Source organism: Mytilus californianus, unplaced genomic scaffold, assembly GCF_021869535.1.
Source record: "Mytilus californianus isolate M0D057914Y unplaced genomic scaffold, xbMytCali1.0.p SCAF_23, whole genome shotgun sequence".
In the NCBI taxonomy this organism is placed as follows: Eukaryota; Metazoa; Mollusca; class Bivalvia; order Mytilida; family Mytilidae; genus Mytilus; species Mytilus californianus.
Genome location: NW_026262672.1, coordinates 6,093,616 through 6,108,897, shown reverse-complemented (window position 1 = coordinate 6,108,897; position 15,282 = coordinate 6,093,616). Strand labels below are relative to the sequence as shown.

Genomic DNA, 15,282 nt, shown 5'->3' with positions numbered 1-15,282 from the left:
TCAAACTGGAGTTGTGCGTGAAGAACTACTAAAGAGACTTAAATTTCCCAAATGGCTACCTAGTTATTATCAAATTTTGATAAATGCTAATCATAATGAAAAATGTTCTTATCTCTGAATAATTAAATCTTTGAAAAGAAATTGTATTTAAAGAAAAAATTGTCTTGCTTTTGAAACCAGAGACATATATACACATATATATGTCTTTGTTGAAACAATTGTAAACTTATCAAGTATGTTATCTTCAGTTTGGCTAATTTTGTCAGTTAACAGGCAAAATTTATCTCCAGAAAAAAATAAAGTACACTTCCTATAAATTGTGACATTTTTATGGTCCATTAATTAAATTACGTTTTGTTCTGTGTATTATATTGTCGGAAAGTGCAGGACTGGCATATGCATGATACTTATTCTTGATATACATTTGCAAAAAATATTTCACTCAACTCAGGCCTTTTAGATAAAGCAGAGACATATATACACATGTGTATATATGTCTCTAGATAAAGTTAATAATTGCAGGGACTTGAATGAATTAGATTCTTTAAAGCCCTTGATCATGTTGATTAAGATGAAATTTAAGAAAAAAAATAAAAATATTTTTGAAAACAAAATAAAAACTTATGATGAAAACAGTAAACTCAAATGCTTCACTAAGTAAAGAATTAGTGGTCATAATTTAAAAATAGAAGATGGTGGATAAAAATTCCTATAAAGGATAGAATTGTTTGTAAAATAAACACAACAACTTAGAGATAATCAATTTGAAAATTGTTTACCTTCTCATTATAATGTCTCTGACCAGTTTATGAATAAAATTTTAACCAAGAACAAAAAGTAAAAGAAATGCTAAACCTCTGTAACATGGAACATGTTTAAATATTGGCTCCTTTATAAAAAAAGTCATTAGAACTGAGGGCAGAAACCTAATAATTTTTGTCCATGTGTTTTGATTTCTTATAGAATTGTTATTTCTTTGGATTATAATGTTTGTTTTCGGTTTTTTTGTCCGAAACTTGATTAAATTGTAAAATGTTTATATGACAATAAAAATATTATCAAATTTTTCTGTAATGAATATTTTGAATATATACATGTATTTATTCAATAGAGAAATAATGAATTGCCTAAATTATATTTAGAATAAGTCCTAAAGATCATTTTAAACATTTGTTAAACCATGTTAAATGCAGTAAGTATAAACAATTTTGATTTTAGAAAATTAATTTGAGAAACACCTTTTCAATAGAAAAAGGCAGGCGATGTGAAAGTTTGAATTATATTAGAAGATGATATTCATTTATTATTCACTTGCCAAAAAATACATGTAACAAATAACTTAAATTGAGAGAATTATTTAAAAGGTATACATGGTATAATTTCAAAACAAAGTCATAAGAAAAATTTTACAAAAAAAAGATAGGAAGCTATATGTTCAACTAGTTTTATTATTTCATTTTATTATAGAATTTTCTTGTCATAATCACAGTTATTAAATTTGACAAACACATATATTTTACCTGAGACACTTTACCTGTAAGTTATATAATTTAACACTTCAATGCAGTCATGATTTCCCTTTATCCATGACTAGTTTTTGATTAATACCTTGTGTATTAATTAAGCAACAGGAGGTACAATGATGGACATTTAGGGCCATCATGGTGACCATATTTTTTATGGCCACCATTAGTAAGATAATGTCACAGGTAGTACTGTAGGTAAACGTTATTTTGGGGATAGAGTTAGCAAGTAAGTAATATCAGGAAGAGCGAAAAAATAATACCAAAAACATGACGGAAAATACGCAAAACGGCTTAGGGCGAGATGAACATGGCACGAAACTACAAGATGGAAATAATGGTTCCCGAGGTTAGAACAAGCAAGGGAACAGGAAATGGAACAAGCGAGCGGACAGGAAATTTGACATTTATTAAAGATGATCTCGAATTTAAAACAAAATACATTGCCGGAACCGACATATATTTAAGTTTAAACGGACCCAAGCAGACTAAACTAATGTCGGCCATCCTGCACAGGAACGGGTTTTGACGGACCTGCATGAATTCTGTCTCAAACTTTAAATGTTGATATAAAGAGGACCAGAATTTATTGATTCAAGGTTTTGTATGGAACAATATAAAATTACAATACAATAATGTTTTACTTGGTAACTATTTATATGATCAATTTATATAGTTTAAATAGTTTAATATATCTAACTTCATTATACCATGTTTTAATTGTTCATCCTCTGTTTTCAATCCACCATTTTCTACATAAGAAAATGCCTGTACCAAGTCAGGAATATGACAGTTGTTATCCATTCGTTTTGATGTGTTTGAGCTTTTGATTTTGCCATTTGATTAGGGACTTTCCTCGGAGTTCAGTATTTTTGTGATTTTACTTTTCAATAATTGAGTTTAACTAACCAAACAGTTATTGGTTCATCGTTTCCTCTATATATAACATGCAGGCACAGATATTGCTTAGCGAATTTTAAACAGCTGTCTCTGCTTCGGGCCTTTTGGTTTTGTAAGAATATCATGCTTCTGATATAGCCATGATTTATTTTCAAATGCATCTTGTATAAAAGCTTTTGGTGGCCCAGGCCTTTAAATATCTTCAACCTACATTAAATATTAATATTATTTTTTTTTAGATCTTACCTCCTTCCGATTATAATGAAATGTTAAGTGCTATAACTCCATGTACTGCTTGTCTATCCAAAAAATAATGGTGAAATGTAACAGCTGTTGTCGATGTCAGTCAAACACAGAAGTTGGCATTAAGAGGCAATTAACTGGCTATTACTGTCACAAGTGTATTATTTTACTGAACTATATTGGTGGATTTAAAATGTTATAGCACATTGTCGTATTGTGATTATACGTTCCTACACTGTCCATGTGTTCATCTGTAGACTCATCATTGTGATTTTCGTATTATTTACTAAAATAAATCGTTACATTTATCAGGCTTTCAAGAATCTGCTGCATTTCCCTAACACTGACTTTTTGGTTACATGCTTGCAGTTGTGATCTTGAGCTTTTATAGATTGAAAACCCATAAATTGAATACAGAATTTTGTCCACGGAACATTTGAATTCTTCCGAATATCAGAGAACAATTTGGAACTGATACCAAGAATACAATATCTTAATTGTTTATATTTAGCATGACTAAAGTACATACATTACCTTTATTTGTACATGGACCTCTGAACTGTACATCATCCGGCCAAAATTGCGGTTTCAGCAAATCTCCCCAATACCATATACTAATTGTTTTTCTTCTTAGCCATTAAAAAAAGACAAACATTTTCTGTTACACGGAATAACAATAATACTTTAAAAGTAACCATAAAATGACAGTCTAGTATAGGTCTTGTTAATTGTAATGAGTAATCAGAAAATTATGATAAACAGCAACCATAAATGCATTCAATCTGTAATATTTCCAAAATACTCACTCTTCTATTGTAGGCATCTTTTAAACGCCTACTCTGGGCTGATATCGTTTTGTAATCCATACTTCAAACATTGAAACCCTTTTCTTAATTGTTTTAACTGCTTTTGAAGAAATTTTAGCCACACAGGCAAAGCAATCGTTCTAATAATTTTTGGCCAATTTCTTGATGTCTCCTATGTTATACCACATGTTGCTGCTGCTGCTGCTATAGATTATTTTAAGGAAATGGATCTGAAAAAAAACAAAAATTCAGTAGTCAATAATTTTTTTACAAAATAAAAAAACAATGCACCAATACAGAAACCCCATAAGGGCGACTGGGGAATAGAAGTATGTTCACTAGGTCTTCTTCCGACCGACAGTAAAACGCTTGCCAAAGTGGGGCGTCCGTTTGGCTGTGCGAGATGTACAAGTTTGTAGCCACGTCCGGTCAGAATGGGGACGTTAAATCCGATGCATCGTGTAAAGAGAGTGCCACGCTCTTTGCACGTTAAGAACCCTTGCAACAACTCTTTGAGGGGTCCGTGTGTGACCTGTTGCAAGGCTAAATTTCTGGCCCTATCCAATATACCCTCATTTCCCGTGGCAGTCCAAATTTCTCCGACCTTAATCCCAGACGCCTCTATTACAGAACCTACCTATTGTATTTATTGTTAATTTTTTCTCGTCCTGAATATGCATGAAATATTTACCACTGGACGTTAAGCAACCTACAATCAATCAATCAACCTTAGTGAGGGTATCTATCTGTGATTTTAATGCTGCAACGTCAGGGGTGGGTTTGTCATTAGATTTTGGGCGCTTACTAGCCGCAGCAACATGTAATTCCGCCTTCCTCTATCTGTACGCTTCTCCAATTTTAGCAGCTGCTAATGCAGACGGACTGTCCCTATGGTTTCCTGTCCTTACAAAGAACGGTAGTTGTTCGGGTTACCCTTTTATGAATTTTACTAAAATGTCATGGTCTAGTTTTTTTCAATATATTTGCTTTTTCAACAAGTTGACAGTAAAATTCGTCAATTGACTGGCCTGAAAACAGACAAGTTTTCAAAAATTTCACTGTCCAGCATTAGTCGGATTTTGTCAAACCAAGTCAACATATTTAGTCTGGAATATGGTCCCATGACGATATGTGTCCCGACGAAATGCATTAAACCAGGTTAGTGCCGATCCGGTCAAATGCAAATGTAATGCATCAATTTTGCGATTATCGTCCAATGGTGAAATGTTATGAAGGGTTGCATAAGACTCAAATTCTGATATAAATATTGTTCGTTCTGATCAGTTTGTGAATTAGTAGGTACACGTTATTTTGGGGATGGAGTTAGCAAGTAAGTAATATCAGGAAGAGCGAAAAAATAATACCAAAAACATGACGGAAAATACGCAAAACGGCTTAGGGCGAGATCAACATGGGACGAAACTACTAGATGGAAATAATGGTTCCCGAGGTTAGAACAAGCAAGGGAACAGGAAATGGAACAAGCGAGCGAACAGGAAATTTTACATTTACTAAAGATGATCTCGAATTTAAAACAAAATACATTGCCGGAACCGACATATATTTAAGTTTAAACGGACTCAAGCAGACTAAACTAATGTCGGCCATCCTACACAGGAACGGGTTTTGACGGACCTGCATGAATTCTGTCTCAAACTTTAAATGTTGATATTAAGAGGACCAGAATTAATTGATTCAAGGTTTTGTATGGAACAATATGAAATTACAATACAATAATGTTTTACTTGGTAACTAGTTATTTGATCAATTTATATAGTTTAATACAGTTTTATTTATCTAACTTCATTATACCATGTTTTAATTGTTCATCCTCTGTTTTCAATCCACCATTTTCTACATAAGAAAATGCCTGTACCAAGTGGATGAAAATTATATATACATGTGACTGTTATATTAATATAATATATAACAATAAACCAGTGTATACTGATTTGTATACCTACAATATAATAGTTATTACGTTGAGGTTGAATTTCTGTCATTTATTCATCATCCACGCACGAAATTGTCATAGAAAAAAATATATCTCTGTACATTAACCTCAGTTTCAGGTATAGAGATGTTATGCTTTTCTGTGACGAGTGCTTTTGACCATCCACAAGAACTTGCGGTCACCCGATGTTCAGTACTTAAGCATGGCAGTGAAAATGAAAGTAAACACGTGCATTTCCACATAGAGACTGGTAATTCCAAGAATAAAGTTGCATAACAGAACAGAGTTTCTCTCCTTTTATTGATCACCTTTTCTTCAGCATTGCAATATGTTTTCTTACCGCAACACATCACAGGCTTTAACCTGAGGAGAAAATTAAAAAAGCATTTATTAAAAATATAAATGAATGAATGCAAGACAATATGTCTGTCCCAATCCAATTCACCATCATTTTCCAATGACAGTCCAAATATCCCATTACCTCTATTACAGGACCTGCCAATTGTATTTATAGTTCATGCATGTTCAGGACCTGAACATGCATGAACTATTTGCCACTGGACGTTAAGCAACAGCCAATCAATTAATCTTTACAGAAACCAGATCGGAAGAATTCAAAGACATCCCAAAAACAAACATCTGGACAACGACATACTGATGACAATCATAGTTCACAATATTCAACAACTTCCAAAATTGAATCAACAGGTCGGTTCAGTTTATACAAAATTTTCAATGGCAAAAAGATGGTAAAAAAAAGAAAGAACAACTAAATAATAAACAAACAAAAATACGCAGAGTATACAAAAACCAAATCATGTTGCATCCCATATTGTCTACAATTTAAACAGTTTTCTCTAACAAATGGATCACATTGATAAGGATTTTGAATTTCACTTTACAGAATAAGACCAGAATTCAGGATACTGAATTGCTTGCCACCACTTCTGAATCAGATGTCCCTACAGAACCTGCTGGAACACATGATCTGAATTGGTTCAGTGAATATTTTACATCAATTCTCTGAAATTAAAACCAAACATGAAACATTTTGGCCTGGTTTTTTCTTCTTCGATTAAACCGAAGTTGAGATCGCATCTTAACAAAGCATATTAAAACACATTCATATTACCAACGACAAAAAATGTTTTACAGTTACCTGTGTCAGTGACGTTTGAGTTGACTTATTTTTAAGTCCTTTATGTTATATAGCTCTTCAACTGTATCGGTTATTATACATTCTTTGCTTTAAATTATTCGGCTGTAACGTTCATGACGATGCGCTTCGGACGCATGCATTTTATAAGGTGTAGTTTTCATTTCTTTTGACACAAAATCTTCAATGGGCTACATATTGTTAAACTCTAAATCGTATGAAATTCAAGATTACATTACTGTTTGAAATACAGCAGTAAATTCTCTCAACAATTAATTATTGTTAAACTTTGATAGCAAGAAGAGTAAACGTTACCACGCAAGAGACCTAACCCACTACCACCTGCCATAGTTCACTGTATTCTGTCTCGTTTCAGTGACGATGCTTGAAGATGCAACCTGGTATTTTTTTTCTATGTATGTACGTACTCGAAGCATTTGTAAATTATTAGACTATCCAACTATATAACTAGCTATATAATAAAACACTTGAGGTCTGATGATTTTGTGATATTTGCTTAGAAACAACATAACATCAAAGTTACATATAACATGACAGAAGAAATAATAGCACAGATGGACCGAAAAAAAACAGAAGCCGACATTAATCAATATCAACTTAATCACAAGTTCCTGACATAAAGTTAAGTTTTCAAATTTAATTTTGTTTATTAGCAGCATGGTATTGTGTTATTTTTTACAATTCTTCTAAAATTTTGCGTTTACATTGTATATCAACAGTATAATCATATTTCAGGTAGAAGAAATATCTATGCCAATTGATAAAAGAATAGTTGCCAAAGTTGAGGATGGGTTCATATCAGCTTCATGTATCATCATGTTGTTGGACACATCCGTTCGAAAAGAACTTTTTGCAGGACAGAGATCAACATCTTGAACAAACAGACGATTTTCCCTGCCAGAAAGACGTGTCAAATTTAATATATTCAACAAGGCTAAGGGCAGTCAAGTCAAAATATGATCAAGAAAATTAAGGAGCCTGTGTTGAGGAATGGAGACAGGAAAACCCAGCTGATTTAATTGACTTTAGTCCATCAGACGATTCATCAAGACTGTTGTTCATCTACCAATCAAGACAACAGAGAAGACTGCTTCAACGATATGGCAATGAAATCTGCCCTATCGCCAGCCGTCAGACCAGTGGATGGAACTGATATATGAGGAACATGTGGGTAGAAGGGTTCTCCTTACGTATTATGGGTTATGTGACAGCTAACACCTGGTACCACAAAAAGTGCAAATTTAATCACATACCAGTATTACCAATGAACAGGTCACATAATGTATCATTCACATTTGAAATTATCTTAAAAAAGTCTTAGTGTAAAAGTTCCCTTAGGCATTGTTCTTTGGTAATAATAATAGTCCCCTAGTGAATAGGTCAGCTAATGTATCATTCGTATATTAATTATAAATATTTTTTTTTGCAAATAAGTGAACTGATGGATATTTCAAACGCAAGAAAAGAACTTTCAAGACATTTGAGAACTTTTGTGATCTTTCAGAAGAAGTTAAAGACTTCATTGTAAGGACAAACACCGCAAAAAATAGAGAAGACTTTGATAAGCTTGGGCTAATTGTTGACAAACGGGTCAAAGCGGTAAACGACTCATTCGCAAATATGGATGCTGTTGTGCAGAAATTATTAGAATCTGCATCTCATCAGAGTGCAAGAGATCAAGAAAAAGGCTAAATCACACGGTACTACATGATCTTCCGTCAGTGAGATCTCGTTCTAGTTTCGATTCTATATTCAAGGCAAAAGCTGCAGCAGCTAGAGTTTGCATGAAACTTGCCCAAAAAGAGACAGCGTTGAAGAACAAGAGCTCGGGAATGACAAAACAACGCTTCGATGGACCAAAAAAAAAACAGAAGCTGACATTAAACTTCTTCACCAGAAAGAGGTGGAAGCGACCGAGGCCGAATTTCGAGTTTTAGAATGTGAAGTAAACACCGAATCAAATCTCACTCCAGAGAAAATTAAAACTAAGTGGAACAATAGATCCTGCTGAAAGAACTGCAAAATTCGCGAGTCAACAATCACAATTTTAGGATACAAGTAATACAGGGTTCGACGCTAATGGTAGTTCGATAGTCCGGTGCCCACTTGATTTTAAGGAGGACCACCCGAGATTCCGTAATAAGTAGTCATTTGGACTACCTGAAATTGCGTTAGTAGTTACTGCATAAAAGGTGGAAAAAGTTTATACCAACACGTGCTTGTGGCGAACAAAGCCTCTTAATCGTTAACTGCATCTTTCAAACGCTTTATTTCACGAAGATAATGGCAGCAAGTCACAACGTTCTATCAACACTGATTGTAAACAGAAATGTACAAATGTTTGGGCTTAAACCCCCCACTAGTTAAAAAAGTAAAGCTGTAGAGGAAAGGCGGGATGTACACAAGTCTCTTACGATGTAGAAAAAAGGAAGCATACATTTCAGGCATCATGGAAATCGCATTACACGTGGCTAATTGTCAGTGGCAATTAAGATATTAATTGGATGGAACACTGTTGTTAAAGGGATTACATTGATAGTCATTGTTGAAAAGGCAAATATCGTTTGACCAAATTGAAAATTAATAAATTGTATGCAATCTATTCTATAAATGTAAATGCTTGACTGTACCTTAAATTAAATATCTATATCCAAATTAAATTAATAAATGCAGTAGTCATGGTCACATGCAAAATGTGTGTGTTTACATTTGTTGAGAGCCATGTGCTTTTAGGCGGGAAAATATGTTAAATATCAAAATTAAAGACAACGCTGTATCTGGTTATTAACAGCAAACAAAGAATCTTAAATGGATATAAGAGGGGGTGGATGGGGGCTTTCATGATAAAATAGAGAAAAATGGACAATAAGTATAAAGAATAGAGAATAATGGGCAAAAAGTATAAAATATAGCGAAAAATGGCCTGGAAAATTAAGGAATACAGAACCTCAAAAATCACATTTCTAAAAAAAAAAGGAAATTTCAGACGAAAAAATCTTTCAGAAGCTCTCAGAATGCAGGATTTTGCATCTTATTTTTCAAGATTTTCAAAGTTAATTATCTTTTATAATAGTCCTATGGACTAATACCTGTTTAAAGTTAGTGTCAACCCCTGGTAATATAAGAGGATGTCAAATAACGGCGACTTGTTGAACCTCCAATTGAAATGAAAGTTAATAACTTCTATCATTTCAGGATTCATCCGCTGGAATACTACCAGTTGTTAAGAAACTACCACATGGAATACAGGAGAAATGGACGACTCGTGTTGTAAAGTACAAGAAACAACACAATGTTTATTTTCCTTCGTTTAGCTGTTTTGTTGAGTTCATCCGTGATGTCAGTCGTTTCAGGAATGACCCGAATTTCTTGTACAATACTCCGTCAGTGAATACATCATTGAAGCCATTCTCAAGGAATTTTGGTAGTCATGATAATTGGAATAAACCTGGAATTTCAGATAAGAAAACCGAATTCAAACCGAACAATGATTCGAATCGTTATCCTCTACACAAAACAAACCTTAGCCTTAACAACTGCTGAGCATTCAGATTTTGAATAATTTTCACTGGATCAAAGCTGTAAAAATAATGAAGAAATAGCATTCGATGAAACCTCAGATATCATTTCTTGTAGACTATATTGTACTGGCCGGACCAGCGAGTTTAACCAAGATGACTGGGTTTATGTAAAGATAAAACAATCAGGAGCTGACTTTTATTTCACTACCAATCCAAATGGTGAAAAACTGAAAATACAAATATAAATACAATTTTACAATGTGTTCAATGATAATTAAAGTCCATTAAAAATACGGATAAACAGTTCGTAGATTTATAAAGCTGTTAATGTTCTTTATAATAATAAATAGATGAATATTCTTGCACACGTCGGGTTCTGTCTGAATTAAATTGTGTAATCGCAGATACGAACAGTTTGAACGGTTAAATGTTCATAGTTTCTTTATAACATAGGAAAACATATTAAAACAGTTCATCGCTGATGTAAAGACATAATTTGTAATGTTTAAAGGTAACTCACGCTGTGGTTAGCCACGAATTGTTCCTTTGGACAACGTGTCCGCTGAATGTTCCTTGCAGTTGTGCACACGGCCTGCTGAGCAGTTTTCGTCACTCAGAAGAGAGGGGAAAGTAACATGGGTTCCTACACTGTCCTGTATAAAACTCCTAAAACTGGAGCATTTAAAGTGATGTACGCAATGAAACATAAACAATATAAAATGATGATCACATGATGAACAAATGATGAATGAGTTCCAGAACATATATCTTTACAGAATATATATTGGCTGTGGTGATGACTGTAGTGGGTATTATTAAAATTATCAGAAAATTAAGACAAAGACTTCAAAATTTACTTCACCGTCTTGAAAATCTTGCTGCACAAGCACAACGAGAAGATGTGGTATGAGTGTCAATGAGACAACTCTCCATCCAAGTCACAATGCATAAAAAAGCTCGCACCGACCAGCAAACTATAAAGGGCCCCACAATGACTAGATTAAAACAATTTCAAACCGGTATGTATACCATGAAAAGGTGTCTATAAACCCGTCAAGTGCAAAATACACCAGTACACACATTCAACACATTCCTATAGTTAAGGCTACAACAATTCTGATGACATCATTCTGACAATTGTTGGAATGTCACTTATTTGACCTCCTGTTCCAGTACGTGTACTACATTTCTACTCTTGTGTTTCAATCAGTGCGTAGCAAGTACTGTTTATTGGGGCTCCGCCGAATGGCGGACGCCCTATAGTGATCAGTCTGTCCGTCCGTCCGTAACAAATTGTGTCCGCTCTATATCTAGAGAACCGTTATGATTTCTAAGTTCCGAATTAGCTCTCGCCGCGATATAGCCTTTCTGTGCTAATGCGGCGTAAAGCATACAACAATCAATCAATCAATCCCATTTCTTATGGTAAAGATCGTGTCTGCTCTAAATCTTGAGAACCGTTATGATTTCAAAGTTTATACTTGATATGTATATAAACCAACACCAGAGGGTGTGTCATTATTTATGTACAATTTCCTAGGTCAAAGGTCAAGGTCAAAAACTTTGGTTTCAGTTGACAACCCCATGTCCAATGATAAAGATACAAATTTTTTACCACACATTATTCACAGTGGGGCTCACAGAGATGGCTGCCATCTCAATGATATCTAGCTATGCTCATGGGAGTAGCTACATCTACACGTGTTTACATCGTAGTCATATAGGTTGCAATTCTGTAAATACAGACAATGCAATTTCCCATAGGAACTCCCTTTGCGGCTAAAACTGTGACACTTTTACTATGAAGTTTCGTGAAAAATAATATCCCAGAACGGAAAGTTTATATGCACTACTATTTTATTCAAAGGTCAAAATATAGGGCTGTGCGGCATATTTTCAACATTTATATGCCCTGAACTTCTAAGAGTTTAAACTTATACTAAAATTCTATACTACCCTTACCTCCATTTTTGGACCTCCTAAGAATTAAAATTTAGCCGCTACCATGTTTATCTATACTGGTTACATTCCCAAGTGATGTCTCTATGAGATGAAACACAGAGATCATCAATGGGAACCAGTACGTTAACAAATTAACATACCTATGAATATTAAATATCTCCCCAAAAGAGGCGTGGTTTGAGAAACAGCTGTATTTACAAAGTGCAACCTATACAAGCATTTATTCAAATAGAAAACTCTCTAAAAACACTTTTTCTCACAACAATACTTATTTATCAGAATTATAGCCTTAAAGAAATCACTGCATATACTCTAAGTCTCCTTTTACAGTACATTTTATACCCCTACCCCTGTTTCAATTTTTTAAAGATTTTGAAAACAAGACTCTAATTATTGCCAGCTTACCCTATGTGCATGTTTTCTGACATGAACTGTCTAAAACCTGTTTGAAACTATTCTGATAACAAATTGAAAGCATTTTAGAATACTATAAATGTATTGTTTAGTAGTTAAGCATTCCAACATTCAAGATTATACAAAGTATCCAATCCTGCCTGTGTCTCCAGTCCACATCTTACTGTATGCCTATTTGTCAATGAAAGTTCACAATTTCTGCCTCAAATGGTCAGTTTAGAATTCTTGTCACAACAGTATCATCCCTAACCATATATATAACATAAGTTAGTTAATATATGTCCTAGAAGTGTTTAAACAAAGGCATATTTGCAAAAGTTGTATTTATGAAGATATCAGTCTGGTGCATAAATTCACTAAAAGTTTGATTGAAATGACTGCTTACATCTGATTTTTGCATAACTTCCTAGCACAGTTATTGTTTACTTTATAAAAGACCTTTAAAATAAAAAAATCATAGCATTTACAAGTTAAATTATCTATTTTATGACTCAGGGGTAGGCATTTTCCTCTGTTTTTTGCCCCTGGGGCCTCACATTTCCTATTTTTTTTCCCCTGTTTCTAGCAATGTGAAATATTTACTACATATTTAGGATAGAACACACTATTGTAAGTTTTACTGAGGTCTTTTTGTAATTCTAGCTTGTACTTTTTTATGCCGCAGTCACAAAAAAGCACATTTAGGCGTTTTGGGTTATCGACAGGACAAAAACACCCCACCAGAAATATTTAGGAAGGATCAATGAGTTGCAATTACTGCGAAGAGTAAATATAAGCACTTCTAAACAATTTAAATTACAAATAGGCATATATTATGAATTTATTTTGAATTCAGGGCTTTAAGTAAACCATGCATACTGTAAACTGTGAATTTATGCTGAGTCATCATAGTTAAGGCCCAGGATTTTCTCAATCTTCATGAAATATTTATAAAACTTCATATTTGAGTTAAATTCTTTAAAATCTCTGAGATAAACCAGATTTTGTGAAATTCTGTATGTTCTATTTTTTAACCCTATATAGGTTGCAATTCTGTAAATACAGACAATGCAATTTCCCATAGGAACTCCCTTTGCGGCTAAAACTGTGACACTTTTACTATGAAGTTTCGTGAAAAATAATATCCCAGAACGGAAAGTTTATATGCACTACTATTTTATTCAAAGGTCAAAATATAGGGCTGTGCGGCATATTTTCAACATTTATATGCCCTGAACTTCTAAGAGTTTAAACTTATACTAAAATTCTATACTACCCTTACCTCCATTTTTGGACCTCCTAAGAATTAAAATTTAGCCGCTACCATGTTTATCTATACTGGTTACATTCCCAAGTGATGTCTCTATGAGATGAAACACAGAGATCATCAATGGGAACCAGTACGTTAACAAATTAACATACCTATGAATATTAAATATCTCCCCAAAAGAGGCGTGGTTTGAGAAACAGCTGTATTTACAAAGTGCAACCTTTATTCATTTAATATGAAGGCGTCAGTGATATTATTTGCAATCTATAATAACTGCTACTTTACCAAGTTCCATTTTTTCCTACCTACTATTAAAGTGAGTTGTGACGAAGGTAGACTTATAATTATAATAAATAATAACCCGCATTTTAAGCACCTGTCATAATTCAGGAGCTTGTTGTTCAGTGGTTGTCGTTTGTTGGTATGGTTCATACGTGTTTCTCGTCTTTTTTTTTTAATATAGATTAGACCGTTGGTTTCACTGTTTGCATTGTTTTACACTGCTATTTATAGCTTGGTGTTCGATGTGAGTTTTTTAAGCATTGTGACTTGGATGGAGAGTTGTCTCATTGGCACTCATACCTGATCTTATTTATATTATGATTTTATACTGTATGTACAATCAACTACAAACACTTTTTTGTTGACCGTCCCTTTATTTGTACGGTTGTTAACATATTTTAGTTAAGTAGGTGTATTGTATGTCTTAGGTGTATGTTTATATAGTTTGGACACGTTGATCCCAAATATTGTCACAATAAGCAAGTATGGTTGTTTAGGTTGTTCACATAACTTTGTCGCTGTATTGTTAACAACTGTCGTACAAGCGCAAGTACTTGTTCGTACTACAAACAACAAAATTATTTTATATTTACTTGTTTGACACATCCGAATACATCTAGGTTAAACGATTCGCCTGAATTACTTTCAATCAATCAACAAAAAGGGAATTTATGACATCTCAACATATAACACAATCAATGTCCCCGTCCGAAAAGGGAAATTTAACAATGGGGAAAGAAATAATCCCTTTTGTGGTAAATTTTTGTACAAAGTTTCTGATGTTATACTGAAATATCTTAATCTAGGAAAGGACAGTTATTGCTGTTAATATTTGATTTATTTAAAGTAAGTTCCTTTGGCTAAATTTCAGCAGTATATTTAGAGAATTCTTGATTATTTAACGAAAAAAATATCGTCAAGATAACAGTAAGTAAAAAACCATTTTTCTGGTGTTGGTTTTATACATACTGTGGTTGCTGTCGCCTACTTTACATATAGTATTGCTATATTAATTTTATACTTTCAAAATTACAAACAAGTCAGACGTATCTCTGTGTCAACAGTTTATTTTTTTAACTAAAAAATTGAATCAATCAAAAACAAATCAATCCACAGTTTAAATGTATATCATTAATATTGGGGATTTTCTTAAAAATACTATATTACACTTCAACAAGTTTCCCAGCGCACCTCCTCCTTTACATTTAAAGTTACTGTAAAAAGATGTTTTACAGAATACCAACACAAGAA

At 33.5% G+C, this 15,282-nt stretch overlaps 1 long non-coding RNA gene across 1 annotated transcript; it reads right to left on the bottom strand.

Moving 5' to 3' along the window:
- Window positions 1–10,305: 10,305 nt before the first annotated feature.
- On the bottom strand, window positions 10,306–10,856 carry LOC127732354 (uncharacterized). Its single transcript, XR_007996210.1, has 2 exons — window positions 10,645–10,856; window positions 10,306–10,351 (listed from the first exon to the last, which is right to left on the bottom strand). It is a non-coding gene; the product is annotated as an uncharacterized LOC127732354 (long non-coding RNA).
- Window positions 10,857–15,282: the final 4,426 nt, after the last annotated feature.